Genomic DNA, 22,335 nt, shown 5'->3' with positions numbered 1-22,335 from the left:
TGGTAAAATTTTGGACTCTGACGGGTCAGAAAGCACTTTGCTCTGGGCACTGAGCGGCTGATTGCCCTAAGTCGAAAAACAGTTTAAAGCACTCATGATAGCAGCACTAGGTTGCCTCATCGATTCCGCTTCTGAGGTGTTTTGGCTCTCATTGGCGGCTATCGATCCATGAATTTCTTTTCTTAATGAGCCTTTTCTTATAGAATTCTGTTGCTCTGGTGTGAGAGTAGTCAGTATGGGTTGATTAAACATAGTCTGTACTGATTTGTGAGAATCAATACCAGGATTCAGGATCTGCATAGCTACGGGTTTAATAGTGGACACTGTAGTAAATGTATTTCGAAGGGATTGTGTCCTCCGACGTATTCCTTATCTTAGATAGAAATCCTTCAGCTTTGCTGGCCTCGGAAAATTTTTTCGCCAGAGGGCGCTGCGCGTCGATGATCGCCGAGTCGATGACCCTCGACGGCCTCCGTGCCGACGTCGACGTCATCCTGCCTATAAAGGCCGCGCGCAGCGTCCGTTGCTCAGTTCCGTTTTTCCGCGCTTCGTTGTGCCTCGGAACACCGTTGCTCAGTTCTCGTCAAGATAACGTATATAATAACTACTATTTACCTCGATATCGATGGCATCCTCCTCCGACCCGACGACCCCTCGGTCCGGTTTCAAAAAGTGCCGAGACTGCAGGAAGAAAATGTCGTTGACGGACCCTCACAGGGTCTGTTTGTGGTGTCTGGGAATCACGCACCAGAGTTCGGAGTGTGAGGAATGCCTTTCCATGACGGCGAAAGCCTTGAAGGAGCGTAGGGGGAAGCTCGAGAGAGGTAGGTCAACTTTAACTTCCTCGAAAGCTTCTTCGGTAGAGTCGAGACGTTCGTCTCCTCACCATAAAAAACACTCTCGATCTAGATCACGAAGTGGCTCCCACCACTCGTCGACATCGAGACACTCGAAGAAGAGACGTAGGAGATCCCCTTCGTCATCTTCGTCGAGTTCTCCTGAGAGAGTTCATTGCCCCACAAAACGCAGCTCGCAAGCTGAGTGGGAGGAATTCAGGAAAAAGATGCTAAGCGTCTTCGAGAAAGCGGCCTCGTCCCCCTCGAAGACAGCTGAGGGTGATACCCCGGGTAAAAAACCCAAAAAATCTAAACGCCGCGAGTCGCAGTACCCGGCGGAAAAGTCAACCCGAAAGCGCCTCGAGCCATCGGGAGATAAAGCATCATCGACGCCATCGTCGAAAACTCCTTCGAAACAGAGGTCGGCGCCATCGACGCCGTTGTCGAAGGATTCATCGGCGCATCAGTCGATCGAGTCGACGCCGACGTCGACGCCGATATCGACGCCGGTGAAGGAAATAACCACGGCTACTCCACAGCCAACGGTTAGACAAAAGACCTCCGACTCGACGCCGAGAACGTCGACGTCGTTCTCGAGCAGGACTCCGATCCTTTCGAGTTCTTCGAGGCCTAGTACACATTTCTCGACGCTTTTCACGGCGCCTTCGAGTACTTTCACGTCGGTGTCGACGACATCGACGTTTTCAAGGCCTGTGATGATGGCTCCTTCTGCATTGGAAATGGGGTTTATACCATTCCAAAAACCAATGTATCCCCCTTTAACCTCGATTTTTGAGGAAAGGGAGGATTCAGACCAAGATATTGATTTACAGAGGACCACATCACCAGAGCCAGAGACTTTCGCCTCTGAGGAAGGAAGATTAAAAAATCTTCAGGATGCACTTCAGGAAGCTAGTGGCTTGGACACTTCTCCTGAAGCAGAATTTATCAAACCAGACCCAGGAGAACATGCGGAGACTCCATATAGAGCTCTGATGTCTAGAATCATAGAATTTATGGGTTGGTCTGCACCTTCTCCTGCCTTTCAGCAGGATGACCTCACTGACATACTGGACAAGGGCCCACAGGAGGATCCTGTGGTTCCATTTCACTCTGCTCTACAGAGAAGGATTTTGACAAACTGGGAAACGCCAGAAATTATCCCGGCAGTAAATAAAAAACTGTCAACAAAATACAGGGTGGCTAGTTCTGACCCTGAATATTTGTCAAAACACCCTACTCCTGAGAGCTTGGTTGTACAGGCTGCAACCTCATCAGGCAGCACATCTGCATACCCCACTGCTCCGCAGGATAGGGATGACAAAAAGTATGATGCCATGGCTAAGAAGGTTTTTTCTGCCTGTAGCATGGCGTTAAAGTCTATTAACGCGACCTGTACGCTCGCTAGGTTCAGCCACACCCTTTGGGAGTGCGCTTCATCAGCGGCTGACTGCCTCCAAGAAGGAGAGGAAAGGGACGCATTTTTAAACATCATCAGGGATGGTAAAGATGCGATGTGCGAGACCCTACAAACTGGCCTAGATTCTGCTGACAGTATCAGCAGGGCCATGGCGGCAAGTACCACAATCCGCAGGCATGCGTGGTTGAGGAAGTCTGGTTTTGCCTCTGACGTGCAGACCAGGCTTTTGAATATGCCCTTTGACGGTTCTACCCTCTTTGGAAAGAAGGCGGATGACAGTTTGGAGAAACTGCAAACGTCCAAGGCAGCAGCCAAGTCATTGGGAGCTGCTATCCGTCAGAATACCTTTCGTCCTTCGGGATCATCGTGGAGAGGACGGTCCTTTCGTTACTATTCCTCATATGGAAGGGGCAGGGGACGACCGGCTCAAAGAGGCCAAGGAAGATTTACCCGTGGTGGACGGGGTAGGGGAAAGAAAGCCGCACCCGCAGGAGCAGGAGCCACTTTACCTTCGGCAACTGCATCAGCCGCTTCAAAACCACTCTGAGGTCTCCCCTCACAGAACACCAGTAGGGGGCAGGTTAACTCACCATCTGACGGAATGGCAGGCTATTACGTCAGATGCTTGGGCTCTGGAGACAGTGGCCCAAGGTTACTGCCTGCCCTTCCTACATATCCCTCAGAGTCATCCACCGGGGAACAACCCTTTGAAGCTTCCAGATCCGCTCCTCTTGCAGGAGGTTTTAGACCTGCTAGAGAAAGGTGCCATAGAACTGGTACCTGTAGCGGAAAGGAACAAGGGTTGGTACTCCCCCTACTTCATAATACCGAAGAAGGACGGAGGACTGAGACCCATCTTAGACTTACGGGAATTGAACAAATTCCTCCGAAAGGACAAGTTCAAGATGGTGACTCTCTCTCAGATCCTTCAGGCCCTCCAGCTTCAGGACTGGTTGGTATCTCTAGACCTCCAGGACGCTTATTTCCATGTGCCGATCCATCCCAGGCACAGGAGATACCTGAGGTTCGCAATTGGCAGCTCTCATTATCAATTTCGAGTTCTGCCATTTGGGCTAACCTCCGCCCCGAGGGTCTTTACCAAGCTAATGTCGGTTGTGGCTGCAAGTCTAAGGAGGGAAGGGATTCATGTCTACCCTTACCTAGACGATTGGTTGATCAGAGCTGTATCTTCGGAACAGGCTCAGAGACAACTAGATTATGTTTGCCACTTCCTTCACAAGCTGGGCTTCTCCCTCAATTTAAAGAAGTCACAGATGATACCATCACAGAGACTCCAATTCATTGGAGCAGTCCTGGACACTTCCCTGGGAAAAGCCTTGCCACCAGAGGTGAGGGCTCGAGATATTCTGCAGATGGTCATCAGATTTCAGAATGCCCAATATCTCCCAGCCTACGACTTTCTGAGGTTGCTAGGCCTCATGGCATCCTGCATATTCCTCGTGCCGGAGGCTCGCCTGAGAATGAGATCCCTCCAGTGGGCACTGAGAACTCAGTGGTCACAGTTCTCAGGAAGGATGACAGATCTCCTTCGGATCCCGGTCAAAGTAGCCCGAGACCTTCAGTGGTGGGCCTGTCGGGAGAACATCCTGAAAGGAGAAATGTTTTGGCAACCATGGCCGGAGATAACAGTAGTCACGGATGCCTCACTCACGGGGTGGGGAGCTCACGCCAACGACTTGACCATCAGCGGTCGTTGGTCTCCATCGGAGTCCAAACTACATATCAACCTGTTGGAGCTGAGAGCCATCAGACTAGCGCTGAAGGCTTTTCTGCCGTCTGTACGGGGAAGAAACGTCCTAATAATGACGGACAATACAGTGGCCATGCACTACCTCAACAAAAGAGGAGGCGTAGGCTCACTACCACTGTGCAGAGAGGCGATGCAGCTCTGGTTTTGGGCAATTCAGGAAGGAATCTCTCTATCGGCAATTCACCTAGCCGGAGAGAAGAACTTGACAGCGGACGCTCTGAGCAGGCAGAGCACAGTCTCTCACGAGTGGGAGATAGCTCAGGAAGTCCTTCAAGAGATCTTCGCCCTTTGGGGAACCCCTCAAGTGGATCTGTTCGCCACCAGTATCAACAGGAAGTGCGACAGATTTTGCTCAAGGGAATTTCCCCCGAGAGGAGCTCTAGGAGATGCGTTCGTAGTGGACTGGGAGTTCCCACTTCTGTACGCGTTCCCTCCGGTCCCTGTCATTCCTCAAATGATCAGGAGGTTGAGAAGGTTTCGGAAGACCATGATCCTAATTGCCCCGGATTGGGCCAGGAGAACGTGGTACCCGGACCTTCTAGACATGTCCATCTGCCCTCCAATTCGACTGCCATACAGAGAGGATCTTCTCTCGCAGAAGGAAGGTCAGGTTCTCCATCCAGCCATCAAGACCCTCAACCTTCACGCTTGGTGTCTGAAAGGTTGAGGTACAAGGATTGGGACCTTCCGGATGATGTTATGGAGGTGTTGCTTTCGGCCAGAAGGCCGGCAACTAAAACTCTATACCGCTGCCGTTGGAACAAATTTTGCAGCTGGTGCAGAGAAAAGAATATTGAACCCTTTTCTTGTGGTACACCTATGGTGTTGTCATTCTTACTTTACCTGGCTAATTCAGGCCTACAGGTTGGCACAATTAAGGGCTATCTCGCAGCGCTATCAATCTTTAAGCGCACTGCAGAGGAGCCTTCATACTTCAAAATTCCATTGGTAATACAATACCTAAAAGGATTAACTAATGTTTATCCCCCGAAACCTTTTCAAGTTCCCTTATGGGATTTAAACCTAATTTTAAACTTCCTAAAGGGTGCCCCTTTTGAACCACTACACTCTTGTTCATTGAAGCTTCTCACCCTCAAAACTGTTTTGCTAATAGCATTGACATCTGCTAGAAGGGTTAGCGAGTTGCAAGCCTTATCGTGTAAACCTCCACATACAATCTTTTACAAGGACAAAGTTGTTCTTCAGGTGAAGCCTAACTTCCTCCCGAAGGTAGTCTCGGAGTTTCACATCACTCAGAAGATTATATTACCTTCTTTCTACCCTCCTCCTCATCCGGGGAAGGAGGAAGAGAGACTGCACAGGCTGGACCCTAAGCGAGCCTTGAGCTTCTATATCAGCAGATTGGCTAAGATCAGACAAGCAGACCAACTCTTTGTAGGTTATGCAGGACATAAGTTGGGCCTTCCAATAACAAAACAAACCATCTCCAGATGGATTATTTTAGCCATTCTGGAGTGCTACAAATTGGCAGGAAAGGAGCCTCCTCAAAATCTAAGGGCTCATTCTACCAGGGGTATCGCAACATCCTCAGCCCTTCAAAGAGGGGTGCCAATTCGAGATATATGTGCGGCTGCCACATGGTCGTCCGCACATACATTTACCAAATTCTATAGCCTGGATTCCTCCTCTAGTCAAGAAACTAGATTCGGCAAGGCTGTGTTACACTCTGTCCATTCTGGAAGGGTAACATAACTTTTATTACTCCCGCCTCCAGTCACAATACCACTGCTATGGGAGTCTATCTAAGATAAGGAATACGTCGGAGGACACAATCCCTTCGAAGAACTAGTTACTCTTACCTTGTAACGTTCTTTCGATGGGATGTTCCTCCGACGTATTCCTTATCGACCCTCCCATCCATCCCCGCAGTATGACTTCCTGTGGGTTTGCAGCCTATGCTCCTTCAAGGTGATTAGTCTAATCCAAAAACATTACTGGGGACTACAAAACGGAACTGAGCAACGGACGCTGCGCGCGGCCTTTATAGGCAGGATGACGTCGACGTCGGCACGGAGGCCGTCGAGGGTCATCGACTCGGCGATCATCGACGCGCAGCGCCCTCTGGCGAAAAAATTTTCCGAGGCCAGCAAAGCTGAAGGATTTCTATCTAAGATAAGGAATACGTCGGAGGAACATCCCATCGAAAGAACGTTACAAGGTAAGAGTAACTAGTTCTTTGATTTGCCAGACGAGAGCGTGCCACTAGATCATCAAGGGGCTGGTAACTGTATTGATCGGGATCGGCCGACTCATCTGGACTGGCTGCAGAGGCAAGGTTTTGCTTTTTCCTTAGTTTACTAATAGCTTTGACAAAGTGCCTAATTTTTCTTCTCGCTGGAACTTGTCGTGTTCTCTTACACATTTTTCCAGTTTTTTTCACAATCGGATCTTGTTTAGGTGTAACAGTGTCTTGTTTGTTACTTTTATCGTTGGGAATTGAGAATAAGTTGTATGTTGTTACTTTAGAGACCTTGGAAGTTTCACATGAGTTCTCGATCACATTTGTTGGTGACTTTTCGTGGGCATCTTTTCTGGAAATGCTAGTCTGGTTTGGAGTCTTAATTTCCTTACGGTTTTTTGGCCTTTTACAGGGTATCGAACATGCCCGCCGGTCATCTCTAATCAGTATTATCTTGGATTGGTTAGAGTATGAGACATTGGTCTCTGGAGGCAAGGTTGATTTGGATGGAGATTGGGTTGAAGGGGATAGATTGGGGTGTGGATTAGGTACATGATTATTTTTTATGGTTTTTTCCAAGTTTACTACATTGCCAATTAGTTGTTCGATCAAGGTGGTTTGATGACTCACTTCCCCTCCATGATTTCATACAGCTTTGGTACTGCCAGCAGAGCTGTATTCATGGCATTCAGTGTATTATTGAGTGTGGGGGCCTCCGGGAAGGAGAAGTGAGTCGACCGACCCTTTAGAATAAAAAATTCGGGGTTGAGCATATCATTGAACTTGGATCGTCTGGGAGTCGGGGCGATAAATGAAGATGATTCGTCGACACGATGTATGTGATTTATTAGCCGATTCTGATATGTGACTTTGGTTGAGAATTGGATCAGACAAGTCTGAAATAGGGGCATTGCGGCGTTGTTATGGTTTTCATTTGCATTTGGCATGGTATTTTCATGATGATGGATTAGATCTCCTGTGTTAGAGCATATGCACAGAACTTCATGAGAGGACACACTAGATTTGCTCGAGGGGTTCATAAAATCTAGTGCCTCGTCATCGATTTCCCCAGTCCGTGTCAATGATTCCTGAGCAGTCCTCAAACTCTGCTGTGCCAAGGCTGGGCACGGCATTGGTACTAGAGGATTAGGTGAAGCCATGTGGGCCACTGACAGGACTGGGCCTTTTACTCGATCCTCTTGGTCTATACATACCGAAATGAATGTTATCAGTGATTTCTATGCCCACTTCTTTTGCCTCGGCGGATGCCACGTTATAGCCAGAGGGGCTAAGACTGCCACCTGTTAATGTTGTTTCAGATGTGGAATTGTTAATAGTGGTCAACTCCACAGTTCGATTAGAAATAGGAAGTGAGAGGGGGGCTATGCTTATATGGGCAGGTCCCTCGATTTCCTTAGGATGTCGTTGATTTGCATGCGCTTCTTTGAAGCAGTAAGCATGAATGTCAGTTAACCAGGGAAGAGTGTGTACACCCTTTTTACACAGACTTCTCCCGGCCATTGAAACACGCTTAATGTCCGCCATTGTTAATTTCTCCTGAGCTGAACGCGCAGGGCCTTTGGGAGACCAAGGCGGGAAGGGCGTAGAGGGCATGCCTGTTTTTAAAGTAAATTTGGATGTGACCATAATTGCAATATTAACGTTAAAGAAACTAAAGCTCGGTTTTACTACAGAGGGGGTAATAAAAATACTGTGAACAGAAAAGCAGCTCCCTACTCCCGCTCGACAGCGAGACAGCAAATCCACTTGCCGAATGTGCGCTAATGCACGTGTCCAGAGTCTTTTATGTGGATTGGTTCGACTTGTCTGGGGGCTGGCTGAAAGCAGCTGTGGGGAGGAACAGAAAGAAAAACACAATAAATCGTCACAAATGCCAAAAGGTGACAGTTCAAGTGGCCGTTGCTAGGGACGTTGCTGGAATAGTGTTTGAAATCACACTCCAAGCCAATTGTGACAACGTCTAGTAGTAGTACCTAGCCAATCAGAATGGCTCCAACTCAGCAGCGTCAGAACGCTCCAGCCTCACACAACGGACCAAAACCAGGAAGCTTCATGGCACAGTAGAAAGGGAGCAGGACAGCAAGACAGCAATTCCGCTTGGCAAATCCACATATATAGTATTGCACTTGCCCCGGAAAGCTGCTGCCTTTGCGGGCTAATGGCCCTTTGTGTTTGTGTGAGTGAGTGAGCCAGGGGAGGTGGCTGGCACTGTGGTCCCAGTCCACAACCCCTGGTGGCAGAAAGTTTGGTGATGGGCATATGTAGAAACCAGTGGTTTTCCAGGGTTGTACCAGTGGCTGTTTAAATGTGGCAGATCCTTACAATTGGTGGGCTTCAACTTGCGTTCCGCCCCACTTCTGAATAAATGGACTCCTGGAGCCATTCATGGGATTCCCGTTGGATCCAAGATTATTATAGAGTATTGACCCGGGCTTGAGGATCTGTGCCCTCAGAGCCTTTGGAAGTGTCTCTGAACTGCTCGGGAGACTGACAAGCTCCTTCCTGGGCAGCCTTGCTGCTGCCGTTCTGAGTTGAGCCTTGGAACCTTGTGGGTCCTCAGCATGGGCCATAAATCTCTTGCTCTTTAAATGTTTGCTTCCCATCTTCAAGTGAGGCTGCTATGGTGTTAGGGAGCATACTCCCTTCTACCTTGGAGACCGCCATCTCTTTTGCTGGACTTTAGGACTTTTTAACTTTAACCCTGGAGTGAGTGAGGCCTTTTTCTCAGTCGTGTGTTTTGACCTGATTTGGATTGTGTTTTTACTGTTTTGGAGTCTGACAAACTCCATAGGCATCTGCCTTTTGCATGGCGACACAGCACCTTCAGTGCAGTGTCACTGTGAAATCCCTTTAGATGTCTCATAAGATTTAAATAATTTTTCTTAGGTGAACTACCGTTCCCAAGAATAGCAAAGTGAAATTGACTTCACTTACCTTTTTTCTCTTTGTAGGTCCAGCACACACCATCTTATTTGGAATGCTGGGGTGTTACCTAGTAGGCCCTTAAACTACTCTCTCATGTAACATTTTTTCTGATGTTTGTTAATCTGCTTAGAATCACATGTTGTGCATAGGTCCGACATCCAGTGGTCACTGCGGAGTATTGCATTTTGTTTTTCCTAGTCGAAAAGGGGACGTCGACAAGGCGTGCCTGTAACACTATCCCTATAGTGACGTGCGTTGTACCCACAATCCCTCACGCGTCGAGGTCCCTCAGATTGTTTTTTTCCGCCCAGCTTATGGTCGCCTTACGCGGAGCTCCTAGAGAGACATTGCAAAACACTTACTACGGACCTCGGTCCTTAATATATACTTATTGTTAAAGATCCCTCCCCTTGACGTTAGCTGTGAAGCTGTTTCTCCGCCGAGCAAGTTTTCGATGGAGGGGAAGAGACGGAGGAGATCCTTCGGCGCTGCCGAACACGTGACCAGGCCTCGCCGGCCAACATACAGTAGGGAGAGTGGGGGTTCGAACTTTTATCTTCTCGTCGAGAATGTCTTTCTTTCTCCCCTATCTTTCCCTTGGGGTTGTTATCACCAGTTTTTATTGCCTGAGCTATGGAGAGGACACCTTTTAAGTTTTGCCCACGCTGTAGGGGCAAATACACTTGGAAGGACAAACACAAGCTCTGTAATCGTTGCTTGCCCCTCGATCATAAAGAGGACAGCTGCGCGGCCTGTAAGCTCTGGAAACCAAGAACTCTTAAAGAACCGAAAGTTAAGAGGTGGGCGGACTATGCTATGTCGAAGTCAGTTTCCTCACCCGTCGCCGCTGTTACAGAAAGTGACGAGGAGGGTGATAACTCGACGTCCGTTACGGAAGTCATTAACCCCCAGAAGGAGCGCTCGCGCTCCTCGACGTCCGTCCCCGACGGGCTTGGCTCACGTCCTGCTTATGGGGATGAACACCCCGGTGACAAGGACGCACACAGACCCCATAGGCCTAAGCACACAACCCACGGCTCTTCTTCGTCGAGGACGAAGGATCCATCAGCGCCGAAGGGGACGCAGGGCACTCCGGCGTCTACCTCAGACCGTAAGGGTCTCAAGCCCCACCCGCAAACGCAGCCGCGACCAGCGATTGGGCTTTCATCTAACACGGGCGCTACCTCAAAAACATCCGATGTAACGCTCCATAGAGCGGCCGTCGAGAAACAACGCGTAACGCAGGCAACGCCGACTCCAGAACCCTCTACTGACGAACTCGTCGTCGAGAGCCTGGCGAGAATTGTTTCCGAGGACAAACGTAAGCGGACGACGAAACAGACGTCGAATACCGCACCAAAAGATATAGAAACGCCGGAAAAGCACAAGAGTAGCCAGGAACTGCCCCCTTCATCTAAAGGCACTTCTGAACTACCGGAGGGCTTTTCTGAGGTCGACGGAAACCTTTCGCGGACGTTGTGGGAGCGTTCTAAGCGTTTGGAAGGTGAAAACACTGATTTCCCCCCTCTAGACTATTCAGGGGTTCCCCATGAGACCCTTGAAAGACTCCATTCTTGTATGGAAAAAATGGAAAGGTTTTTGGGTAGCCAAAACCCACCCACACCCAAAAGACCAAGAGAATGGACCCAGGATGACCCTAGAGTCAAGATTCCTAGGCTGTTTCCCCCTTCAACAGACGCATATGACCTCACTGAAGAGGAGCAATACCTCCAGGAAGAGGAGTGTTTGGGTGGAGAGGAAGAACATGAGGAAGAGGGGTTTGAAGAAAACCCTTACACTAGTGCAGGAGCTTTTGAAGAAGATACAGCTACCTCACAGCCCTGGCAATCCCCATCAGTGCAGCCTTGGCAATCCCCATCAGTGCACTCAGACCCTGATGTCTTTCACCCTTCTCCTCCCAAGGACTCACCTATTGGAAACACCTCCCCCATAGATGACCAACCTTCACTTAATGCACTATTGCGCAAGGCAGCAGCGCATTTTGAAATAGACACAGGGGAGACTCTTCCGGACATAGACTTTCTAGAAAAAGTTATTAAAGAAAAAGCCCCGGTTAGTCAGTCTATTCCGCTCCTGGCTTCTATAAGGAGAAGAATAACTCCTTCCCTTTCCAATCCGGCCTTAGTCAGAGGGGTCAACCCTCGGATAGAAAAGCTCTTCAGCCCTTCGTCCTCTGACCCTTTGTACATCAGGGGACATTGTATTCCGGACTCCCTTGTAGTTACTAATACAAGAAAAAGAGCGGGGTACCACTATCCACTAGTGAGGCACCACCTGACAAAGAGGGCAAGAAGCTCTGTGCACTTGGGAAGAGAATCACGACCTCCTCCGCCTTCTCAACTAGGATTGCAAATAACAATTCCCTACTAGCTAGCTACGCAGATGCACAGTGGAGCAAGCTGCGCAGCGAAGCAGAGGACGCACCAGAACCCCTGCGTTCACGCCTGCTAGCTATAATCTCAGAGGGAACTCTTGTAAACCAGGGCATCGTAAAGAACTCCTTAGACGCCGCAGAGACGGCTGGCCGTTCCCTGGTTCAGGGAATACTTCTCAAACGCCATGTCTGGCTGCGCAATTCGGGATTTAAGCCGGAAACACAGGCTTCCCTGATAAATAAGCCCATAGAACAAACACATCTGTTTGGGAAAGCAGTTGATGAAGCCCTAGAACATGCGAAGAAAGAGTTTGATACCATCAAGACTCTTGACCAAATTTCTAGGCCACCTAACAGACGCAGCTATGGCAATAGACGCTCCTTTCGTGGCCAACGCCAGCAGCAAAGCCAACAGCAATTTTACTCTGCTACCAACTGGCCCTCTAACCAAAGCACCCAGTTCAGTCAAAGAGGCCAACGTCGTGGCAAAGGAAGAGGTCGCGGCTCCAGCCCCAAAGGCCCCACGACCAATACCAACAAATGACCCGAAGATTCGGGTCCCCTCCCATGCATCACCGGTCGGGGGCCGGCTAACATCGTTCCTTTCAGCATGGGAGGGAATAACGTCAGACCGCTGGGTATTATCCACCATAGCCCACGGATACTGCATCGAATTCAACGGTTCCCCGAAATACAAACCCCCATGGATCCGACGCATGACACCGGAACACCTCACTATTCTTCTTCAAGAAGTAGAAGAGCTACTGAAAAAAGAAGCTATAGAGGCTGTCCCCCTATCTCAGGTAACAGAAGGTATTTATTCAGTGTACTTCCTGGTACCCAAAAAGGATTTAACCATGCGCCCTGTGTTAGATCTGCGCCCAGCGAACACGTTTGTCAAACCCCAAAAGTTTCGTATGGTGACCTTGCAGGAAGTAATCCCACTGTTATCACAGGGGGATTACATGACAACACTAGACATGAAAGATGCATACTTTCATATTTTAATGTTGCCAGCGCACAGAAAATACCTCAGGTTCAAGATAGAGAACAAACACTACCAGTTCAGAGTACTACCCTTCGGGATAGCATCTGCACCAAGGGTATTCACGAAAGTACTGGCAGTGGCAGCGGCCCACCTGCGCAGGTTATCCATCCTGGTTTACCCTTACCTCGACGACTGGCTCATAACAGGGGATTCTTACGAAACATGCTTCTCCAATACCCAAAAGACCGTAGACCTTTTGTCCCAACTGGGCTTCTCCATCAACGAAAAGAAGTCCAGCTTAGACCCCAGCCAAATCAAACAATTCCTAGGGTCTCTAATTCGAACAAAGGATGGCCTCGTCTTCCCCTCCAACGAGAGGGTCCAAAACATGCTGTTTCAGATCCCCTGTTATGTGGCAGGTTGAGAGGTGACGGTACGCAAAGCAATGCGCTTGCTAGGGATGATGGCGTCATGTATTTATTTGGTACCTCACGCGCGCTTGCGCCCAATGCAAGAGTGGCTTTACAGCCAGTGGTGTCAGGCCAGCGGACAATTGGACGATCTAGTGGTGGTCTCGCAGGCCTTGGTTCTCTCGCTACGGTGGTGGACAAAGGAAAACCTGTTATTAGGGAAAACTTTTGCCACACCCGCAGTGGAAGCCACTCTAACCACAGACGCATCCCTTAAAGGATGGGGGGCTCACCTATCCCATCAGACTGCTCACGGAGTGTGGACTCCGAGCTTAGCATCCAAGCATATAAACCTGCTGGAACTACTAGTGGTGTTCAAAGCACTGAAAGCCTTTCAGGAACACTTACAAGGAAAGACAGTGATGGTCCTCACAGACAGCACCACAGCCATGTACTATCTCAACAAGCAAGGGGGCACTCACTCTCCAGGACTGTCCAAGCTGTCCCAGAATATATGGAAGTGGGCTCTCAAACACAACATGTTCCTACTATCACAACATGTACCAGGGGAACTCAATCTGCTAGCAGACAAACTCAGCATAGACTTCCCCCTGCCCAAAGAGTACGAATGGCAATTGCACGAAGACATCGTCTTAGACGTCTTCACGCAATGGCGATTCCCGGAAATAGACCTGTTCGCAACCCTGGAGAACTCACAATGCCAAAGTTACGCCTCCAGGTACCCCCAGAACCAGTCCAAGGGGAACGGTCTGTTGATTCAATGGTCAGGGAAATTTGTTTACGCCTTTCCCCCGACTCCCCTCCTCAACAAAGTGGTGCACAAGATGCACCAGGAACAGGTTACCATGATACTAGTGGCCCCAATGTGGGCCCGGCAGCCATGGTTCGCTCACTTGATGGAGATGTCCCTATCTCCCCCCCAATGAAACTTCCCTGCCCATACAACATGCTGTCACAAGACAAGGGCAGGACACTGCATCCATGCCCTCAGACCATGAACTTAGCAGCCTGGCTCCTGAGATCATAGAATTTGGACATTTACATCTCCCACAGAGATGTATGGACATCCTCAGGGAAGCCAGAAAACCTAATACTCGCCACTGCTATTCTAGCAAGTGGAAAAGATTTGTCATCTGGTGTAGAGGTAAGAACATCAACCCGGTTGACTGCTCTGCCACTAACATTATTCTGTACTTGACCCATTTACTGGATTCAGGTCTAGTATTTAATTCCATTAAAGTCCACCTAGCGGCACTTTCTGCATACACCACTTCCCAACTTAGTGTCGTGGTGGAAGATACCAGTTATCAAGGCCTTCATGGAGGGGGTAAAGAGAATACACCCCCCGATAGCTAACCCAGCTCCCGGATGGGACTTAAACGTGGTACTTTCTAGACTCATGGGCACTCCTTTCGAACCCATGCACAAGGCAACACCTTAAATACCTCACTCTTAAGACTGCTTTCCTAATAGCTATCACCTCCATTAGGAAAGTAAGTGAACTACAGGCTCTTTCTGTACTAGACCCCTTAGTAACAGTTCACAAGGATAAGGTGGTTCTTCGCACACACCCAAGGTTTGCACCAAAATTCATCTCAAAATTTCATGTAAACCAGTCTATAGAACTACCAACGTTCTTTCAAAACCCTTCCAGCTTGGGAGAAAAAAGTCTGCATACACTAGATGTACGCAGAGCTGTCATGTTCTACATGGAAAGAACCAGAACACAGAAAGACTAATCAGTTCTTTGTCTCGGTGGCAGCAGGAAGAGAAGGAGATGCAGTTTCTAAGTCCACTATATCTAGATGGATTGTACAATGCATCACTCTCTGTTACACTCTTGCTAAGAGAGAACTACCCTTCAAGCCAAGAGCACATTCCACTCGAGGCACTGGGGCTTCCATAGCATTCATTGCAAATGTTCCCCTTGAGTCCATCTGCAAAGCGGCTACCTGGAGTTCTGTGCACACCTTTACAAAACACTACTGTCTAGATGCACACTCTAGATCTGACTCCCAGGTGGGACAGGCAGTATTAAGACATCTTTTCTCTACTGTTCCTTCTCATAACCCACCGCCAACTCCGGGTACTGCTCGCTAGTCTATGCACAGCATGTGATTCTAAGCAGATTAACAAACATCAGAAGACAATGCATTACTTACCGTAAAAGCATTTCTGATGATTGTATCTGCTTAGATTCACATGCGCCCGCCCTTCCTACCCGCTCGGATGGAAGGAACATAGACATCCTTTCCTATATTTCTCTCTTTTCTGTACTCACTCACGTCTAGAAGGCTCCCTCAGGGCAGAAAAATACAAACAGAGGGACCTCGACGCGTGAGGGATTGTGGGTACAACGCACGTCACTATAGGGATAGTGTTACAGACACGCCTTGTCGACGTCCCCTTTTCGACTACGAAAAACAAAATGCAATACTCCGCAGTGACCACTGGATGTCGGACCTATGCACAGCATGTGAATCTAAGCAGATACAATCATCAGAAATGCTTTTACGGTAAGTAATGCATTGTCATATGTTACCCACACTACTTTAAATGGCTGGTGGAAGTGGTTTAGTTTTCCTACCCTTGTGCTTTTTGACCGCAGGCTGAATCCTCCGCTGCAGTACAGCACCCATGGGTGACCATTTTGTCAAAATAGGCCAGTCTTCTTTTTTTGCCATTTTCTGTTTGTGAAGTATTTCTTGGATTTTACTCTGTGCGTTGAGCCAGGTTTGAACCCTTTGTTTGTTTTGCCTTTGGCGGGATTCAACTCTGAAGCCCGCCTCTGGCTCCATTGTGTCTGGAACTGCAGCATGTGAGGGAGGTTCCGGAAACTCCCCTGCTTTTTGTCTCTAGGCGTGCCCGAATGCAACCAGCCCTGATTGGCTGGCTGGCTGGCTGTCCTTTAAGGACAGCCAACCTGCTGTGTGGTTGACAGCCTAGGCTGTGCATGATTGGGAGAAACCTGCTTAAAAGGCGAGGGTTTTGGGACTAGAGGCAGAGTCAACACTGGGAGAAATACCAGACTAAGAAACCGCAAACAAAGCTTGCAGCATCCTCCTAGATCTTTGATTTGCCTGGTGAAGCCCTGCTGCTGCGCTGAAACTCATTTTTCAATCCGACAGAAGCTCCAAAAGGGACGACTTCTTACCTTCGGTTAGTGGGACCAACTAACCTTGAAACTAACTCCAGTGGACCATCTTCCCTGACTGGCTGTACTTCTTCACTGCTGCAAGAACCGAGTGCCAGGGGTCGATAAATCTTTAGAGTGCAAATTCTGAAATTCGTCCAAAAGCTCCAGGCGTCTCCTAAGGTCCCTCCAGAAACAGGATGACTGGAGCTCGATTCCCCTCACCGGAGTGCTGGACCCAAGGAGTGAAGGAAGCCCAACCGGTATCCGCGATCCGGGATGGTGCTGTTTACCAAGTGCTGAAACCGTGAAGTGCTGCGGAACCGAAAAAAGCCTGTAGCTGCCGACAACCTCCCAACTACCACTGCAGGAGCCCTCCAGACGTCCTCCCTCTTGTCCCTCTTGAGGCTCAGAAGCACAGGGTCTGCACTGCATAACGGGACAGAATTCAGCTGGTCAGCTGGACCACTCTTCTCCAAACCAGAGGTACTGTTTAGACTTGGGATACTTACCTCCATTGTCTTTTAGCTGTGCTTTTCCCATTCGGGAATTGTAGTGGCTTACTTTTAGAGTTGATTCCAACTCTCCTTTCACAGGCTTAACCGCTTGTGACCCTACAAGTGATTTTCTAACAAACTCTCTAACTTTGTGTAATACTTTGATTCTAAGAAGTGCCTCAGTTCCATAGACTGTTGAAAATTGACTTTGGCTCTCCTGGCGCCCTGCAGACTCGTCAAGTCCATTGACTTTGATATTGCTTGTCCCTCATAGGTGGCAACTTGTTTTATACTGTTAATTCTGGGAAAGGCTTGTCTAGATTTCATTGGAAGATTTAAGTGTCCATTTCTGATGCTTGTGAATCTGCTTAGAATAACAGGCGGTGCATATAGTCCGACATCTAGTGGTAAACGCAGAGTATTGGATCTTGTCTTTTCGAGGATCGAAAGGGGACATCGACATGGGTGTGCCTATAACACTATCCCTAACGTGACCTGTAGTCTACCCAAAATCCCTCATGCGTCAAGGTCCCTCAGATTGGGTTTTTCCACCCAGCTATCTGGTTGCCTTATGCAGAGCTCTTAAATTGCAAATTAAAATCTTTGTCCGCGACCTCCGGTCGTTTATATAGATTCGTCCCCTTCATAGACGGCTAGTGATCTGCCACCACCGAAGACGGCGGAAGACAATCCCAGACTTCGAAGGCTGGTGCTCCGGTCAATGCTGTCGACCGCGTGGCCGGGCCTTCTGGCCGGCCTATACAGTAGGGAGAGTGGAGTCCGGGGGTTTTCAATTTCTTTTCAAGAATGTATTTGCTTCTCCCTTCTCTTTTCACCTCTGGTTTTGCCGTCGCTGTAAACCTGAGCTATAGACAGGACACCTTTTAAAATTTTGCCCTTCTTGTAAAGGCAAGTTCCCTTGGAAAGACACGCACCAGAGGTGTAATAAGTGTCTCCCTCGCGATCACCACAAGGCGTCTTATCGGGCTTGCTGGCTCTTGCATCATAAGACAATTAAAGAGCGTCAAGTTAAACCTGGGCGGCTTATGCCATGATGCAGGCCGAGGGTAGCTCCCCCACTGCCACAGGCGCAGAGATTGACGAGGAGTTGAACGATACCGTGGCTCTGATAAGGATGGCATCGACCTATCATCGGAGCAACCACGCTCTGAGCCGTCCGTCCCGGCAGGCAGACAGGCTATGGGGAGTGTACATCCCAGCAACAGGAACGCACCCGCTAAACACAAGGCTAAACACACAGTCCCTTGTACCGCCTCAACTGATTTGTCAGGACGTTCCAAGACGCCAGCGGGTACACCGATTTTCTTCAACGGAACCTGCCAATCCACAGGGTCAGCAGCCCTCCCCGCAAACGCGTAAGCAGCATGCGTCTGGGGATTCCATTGACAAGGGCGTCTGCACCAAAATTCAGAAGGCTGTCGAGACACCTCGCAAGAGCGCGTCGACGCAAAAGGTTCCGGCAACGTCAATCTATGGCAAAGACACTAGAACAGCCGAAATCCCTCCCAGCGACGCCTAACATCTGCGAGATTGTTTCGCTGGCCAATAAGCCCGAAGACGGGTCGAAAGCCACGTCCTCACGCTGAGAAAGTCATGAAGACTATTCTGAGGGCCCCCAGCCCTAGCTGAGGCCCTCGCAGATAAATCACAATGGTCTATGCAGGTAGATCCCCTAGAGGAGCCCTTTCCCCCTCTGTACCCCTCTGGCTCCTCCTTAGGGACCAGGGATAGGTTTGAGGGGTGTATGAATAGGCTTGCAAAATTCGTAGACTTTTCAGAAAGGTTTACCACGCCTAAAAGGTCTAGTGAGGAGGACCTTTACCCCACTGTGTCAACATTTCGGAGGACCTCCTCTCCTCTTCATGAGGTTTGATTTGACGGATCTAGAAGAGGTTCCTCAGGACCCCCTTCTTTTTTTTTTTTTTTAACAGGGCGGATGATCTGTTTTAGGACCCCACTGACCAGGCCTCAGATTGGGGGGGGGGGGGGTGAGCCACCAGTGGATAACCCACCATGGATGTTACCTACCAATACCCCAGACACAATGTTTGGATCACCCCACATCTCCACCTCTTAAACGGGCATCTCCCATAGATGACCAGATGGCATTTAATGGCATTCTGAAAAAAGCAACCAAACATTTCCAAATTGCCACACAAGAAGCAGTACAAGACTTTGACTTTGTGGAGGATATTTTGAAGGAGAAGCCATCTGCCAGTCAGGCTGTTCCTTTACTGAGCTCCATTAAAAGGCATATCACCCCCTCTTTACTGACAACATCACAAACAATGGCTGTGAACCCACGGTTGGAGAAGCCTTTTTGCCCCTTCCCTACAGACCAGCTCTACAATCGGGGACATGGCACCCCAGATTACCATGTTGTCACTACAACTAGAAAAAGAGCAGGGGTACCCTTGTACACGGGTGAGGCACCGCCGGACAAGGACTGCAAAAAACCATACGCCCTGGGAAAGCATGACACTATTGCAGCAGCCTTTTCCACCAGAATTGCCAACAATACTACACTGTTGGCCAGCTTTTGCGATGTTCAGTGAAACCTGCTCCAGAAGGGCCTGCAGGGCGTCCCTGAACCAGTACGTTTACGTTTGCTCACTGTTGTGTTGGAGGGAAGGTAAGTAAATCATAATATCCTCAAGGACACCCTAGATGCTGCAGAGACACCAGGGAGGACTCTAGCCCAAGGTACCCTTTTGAAGAGGCACGCATGGTTCAAGCCAGAAATGCAAGCGTCCCATCAACAAACCGGTGGAAGAAGCTAACCTGTTTGGTAAAGCTGTAGATGAGGTGCTAGAAACTGTAAAAAAAGAACATGAGACTTTAAGATCTTTAAACCAGATAACACAAAGACCCTATCAGCTGCGAGGTGGGAGTTCTCGCTGCTCCTTTCGCGGACAATCCTACCCACCTTCCCCACACAACCAATACGGAACGGGTAACGCATGGTCCTCAGGACAGGCATCCGCTGCCTCAAACCAGTATCCGCCTAGAGGACTGCGCATGGCAAAGGAAGTGGTCGCAGTGCCACCCCTAGAGGCTCCCCGGCCTCCAATCAGAAATGACTTGCAGATCCGGGTCCCCTCCCATGCCTCCCTGGTCGGGGGGGGGGGGACGTATAACATCATTCTTACACGCAAGGAAGGGGATTACCACAGACCAGTGGGTGCTCAAGACAGTCGCCCACGGTTATTGCATAGAGTTCAGCCGGCCACCTCGATTCAGACCACCAAATTATAGGCGTCTGACACCGGAACACCTGAAGATCCTGCTGCAAGAGGTAGATTGTGCAGGCAAAGGGCACAATCAAAGTCGTCCCCGTTCTACAGGTAAACAAGGGTATTTATTCAGTGTACTTCCTTGTACCAAAAAAGGATCTCACCATGTGCCCTGTGCTAGACTTGCGCCCAGCAAACAAATTTGTCAAACCACAAAGGTTTTGAATGATAACGATGCAAGAGGTAATCCATCTACTAACACGAGGGGGGAATTACATGGCAACATTGGACATGAAAGATGCATACTTTGATATTTCGATGTTGCCGGCACACAGAAAATAGCTAAGGTTAATGATGGAGAACAAACACCATCAGTTCAAGGTCCTTCCCTTCAGCATTGCCTCAGCCCCAAGGGTATTTACAAAGATACTAGCAGCAGCTCATCTGCGCAGGCTATCTATCCCAGTTTATCCTTACCTCGAAGACTGGCTCATAATAGGGGATTCTTAAGGAACATGCCTGTCTAACATCCAAAGGACGTTAGACCTACTGTTCAGTCTGGGATTCTCCGTAAACAAGAAGAAATCAAGCCTAGACCCCAGCCAAGTCCAGCAATTTCTAGGGGCCCTAATTCGGACAGAAGACTGCCTCGTATTCCCCTCGAACAAGAGGGTGCAAAACATGAAGTTTCAAATCCCTAAATATGTAGTCAGTCGAGAGGTGACGGTACGCAAAGCCATGTGGCTGTTAGCAATAATGGCATCTTGCATTTATTTGGTTCCTGACGTGCGTTTCCGCATGCGCCCCATGCAAGAGTGGCTCAGGGGACAATGGGACGATCTAGTGGTAGTCTCGTTCTCTCTCGGCGGCCCTCGTTCTCTCTCGGCGGCCCTCGTTCTCTCTCGGCGGCCCTCGTTCTCTCTCGGCGGCCCTCGTTCTCTCTCGGCGGCCCTCGTTCATGGTCAGGGAAAGGGAAATATACGCTCCATAAACCCCCACCCCCTCACCCCATCCATGCCCACAAACGCTCTACTTGACGGCCTGGCTCCTAAAGTCATAGTTTGGGCACCTTCGAGATACATGCACATACTTAGAGAAGCAAAAAAGCCTAACACCAGACGTTGCTACTCCAATAAGTGGAAACGCTTCGTCATCTGGTGTAATTCCAAGAGCATCAATCCGATAGACTGCTCTCCTACTCGTATTGTACTATACCTGACTCACCTTCTGCACTCGGGTCTGGTTTTTAATTCACTGAAAGTCCACTTAGATGCCCTTTTAGCCTATACCACGGCCCATCAGAAAGTGTTGTGGTGGAAGATCCAAGTAATCGTCCACCTGCGCAGGAGAGTACACAAGAACCATCCTAAATGACTCCCTCAGCTCTGGAATCATCCCCGATGCCTTCAAAATAGCACATGTCAAGCCTCTTCTTAAAAAAACATCCCTCGACCCCCTTGAACCAAAAATGACTGCCCCATCTCGAACACCAGATTCCTTGCAAAACTCATCGACCGAACTGCATACTTCCAACTAAACGCCTTTGTCGAATCCAACAGCCACCTTGACTCCACCCAATCAGGCTTCAGACGCCGACACGGAACCAAAACCACTCTGGCCTGAATCTTGGACGATTTTAAGATTACTGCAGACTCTGCAGGATGCGCTGCACTAATTCTCCTAGACCTGTCTGCCGCTTTTGACACAATTAACCACCCAATCCTCCATGACCGCCTCCACTCCCTAGGGATCCGTGGAACCGCTCTCAAATGGATTGCCTCCTTCCTCAATAAGAAACAACCCTCCTCTCCCCTTTTGCCTCAACTGCTCGTCCAGTTAATACTGGAGTACCGCAAGGCGCATGTCTATCAGCCCTCCTATTCAACCTCTATTTGTCCACCCTCCCTGGAATCATCCGCCTGCACAATATCATGTGCTACAACTACGCTGATGATGCACAAATCATCCTTAGACTCCTCAACTCAGACTTCAACTCTCAGCCCAACCTCACAGCCTGCCTCCTTGATCTCGACCGTTGGATGACTACAAACCACCTCCTCCTAAGCCCCACTATAACCGAAATCATGGTGTGTGGCAACACTGAGCTTCTCCCCGGTCCACTGCCTTGGCCCCATCCATGGGCCAACCGCCCACCCCCTAAGCCACAATAAAAAACCTTGGATGCACTATGGACTCTAACCTAACCTTCGCCCAAAAAATCAACAACTTGGAATCTTTGTCATTACCATCTCAAAATTCTTAGGTGCATTTTTCCCTAGCTCTCTTTCCCGAACAGACCTGGTGCTGTTTTGTCCATTGTATTGTTGAGACTGGACTATGCTAACTCCCTTTACCTTGGAGTCCCAGCATACCACCTTAATAAACTGCCAAGAGCGCAAAACGCTGCTGCCAAAATGTTACTATCCCTGGGTCCAAGAGACCACAGCTCTCAGAACCCTCCACT

General features: G+C 49.2%; 1 protein-coding gene across 5 annotated transcripts in view; it reads left to right on the top strand.

The window, feature by feature from the left end:
• The window catches only part of ARHGAP35 (Rho GTPase activating protein 35), an 849,836-nt gene that overhangs the window by 696,730 nt on the left and 130,771 nt on the right, over positions 1 to 22,335 (top strand). The window lies entirely within an intron of this gene.

The sequence above is a fragment of the Ambystoma mexicanum genome, chromosome 2p (assembly GCF_040938575.1).
Source record: "Ambystoma mexicanum isolate Mex_15411 chromosome 2p, UKY_AmexF1_1, whole genome shotgun sequence".
Classification (NCBI taxonomy): Eukaryota; Metazoa; Chordata; class Amphibia; order Caudata; family Ambystomatidae; genus Ambystoma; species Ambystoma mexicanum.
This window is presented reverse-complemented; position numbering and strand designations above follow the sequence as displayed.